Source organism: Leptonychotes weddellii, chromosome X, assembly GCF_054177405.1.
Source record: "Leptonychotes weddellii isolate Sample4059 chromosome X, ASM5417740v2, whole genome shotgun sequence".
In the NCBI taxonomy this organism is placed as follows: domain Eukaryota; kingdom Metazoa; phylum Chordata; class Mammalia; order Carnivora; family Phocidae; genus Leptonychotes; species Leptonychotes weddellii.
Window position 1 is genome coordinate 51,937,270 of NC_138385.1, and position 1,548 is coordinate 51,938,817.

General features: G+C 37.3%; 1 pseudogene; it reads right to left on the reverse strand.

Moving 5' to 3' along the window:
• Positions 1–1,083: 1,083 nt before the first annotated feature.
• Positions 1,084–1,212, reverse strand: LOC115942309 (U2 spliceosomal RNA; annotated as a pseudogene).
• Positions 1,213–1,548: the final 336 nt, after the last annotated feature.

A 1,548-nucleotide genomic window follows, 5' to 3' on the forward strand; every position in this document is an offset into this window, starting at 1 on the left:
TTTTTATTTTTCTTTTTTTTTTAAAGATTTTATTTATTTATTTGAGAGAGAGAATGAGAGAGAGAGAGCACATGAGAGGGGGGAGGGTCAGAGGGAGAAGCAGGCTCCCTGCGGTGCAGGGAGCCCAATGCGGGACTTGATCCTGGGACTCCAGGATCATGACCTGAGCCGAAGGCAGTCGCTTAAACAACTGAGCCACCCAGGCGCCCTTAATTTTTTTCTTATATTCTCAATACTGGAGAAAAATTTTTTTCTTGCTTCCTTATTGTGCTAACCCAAAGTGCAGGGATATCATCAGAGATAACAAAGCAGTGGAAGGCAAAGCAAGTGAAGTTTTAAAAATGTATATAAAGTAAAATGGAAGTTAAAAAACTTTAAAGAACCAGTTTTCTTTTCAATTCAATTCATTAGTTCTTTGTTCCACTAAAATCAGAATAGGTTTTGCTTAAAAGAAAATGGAGAAATAAGCCTGTGTTGGGGCGCTTGGGTGGCTCAGATGGTTAAGTGTCTGCCTTTGGCTCAGGTCATGATCTCGGGGTCCTGGGAATGATCTCGGGGGCTGGGAGCCTGCTTCTCCCTCTCCCTCTTCTGCTTCCCCTGTTTGTACTCTGTCTCAAATGAATAAATAAAATCTTTTAAAAAAAAATAAGCCTGTGTTTAGAGTCTAATTGTAGATGCAAAATATTTTAAAGTGATTTTTTTCTTTTTATTTTTATTTTAATTCCAGTATAATTAACATAAAGTGTTATATTAGTTTCAGGTGTACAATATAGTGATTCAACAATTCCATACATCACCCAGTGTTCATCATGACAAGTACACTCAAACCCCATCAGCTGTTTCACCCATCCCCCTGTCCACCTCCCCTCTGGTAACCATCAGTTTGCTCTCAATAATTAAGTCTGTTTCTTGGCTTGTCTCTCTTTATTCCCTCTATTCATTTGTTTTGTTTCTTAAATTCCACATATGAGTGAAATCATATGGTATTTGTCTTCCTATGACTGACCCATTTCACTTAGCATTATACTCTCTAGCTCCATCTATGTCATTGCAAATAGCAAGATTCCATTCTTTTTTATGGCTGAACGGTGTTCCATTGTACTCTTAATAACTAGTATTAACATTAAGCTGTGTGGATAAGCCATAAATTTCTTTTTAAACTGATAAGAACAGATACTACACTTGATCTTAGCCAAAAGGCTGAGAAGCGATATAAAATTCTTTTTATAAACACCATAATCATAATACATTTATCAATCTAAATAGGCAGCTATTTTATAATCTGTTAAAAATAAACATCTTGACTAAAAGTCATTGATTATAATAAAGTATTTGCCTGTTCATCCTTGTGGACTTTTCTATTAGTCCACATGTGGAGTTTAAGATACAAAACAGATGAACATAGGGGAAAGGGGGGAAAAAAAAGAGAGGGAAGCAAACCATAAGAGACTCTTAACTATACAAGACAAACTGAGGGTTGATGGAGGGGAGTGGGCAGGGGATGGGCTAAATGGGTGATGGGTATTACGGAGGGTACTTGTGTGGAGC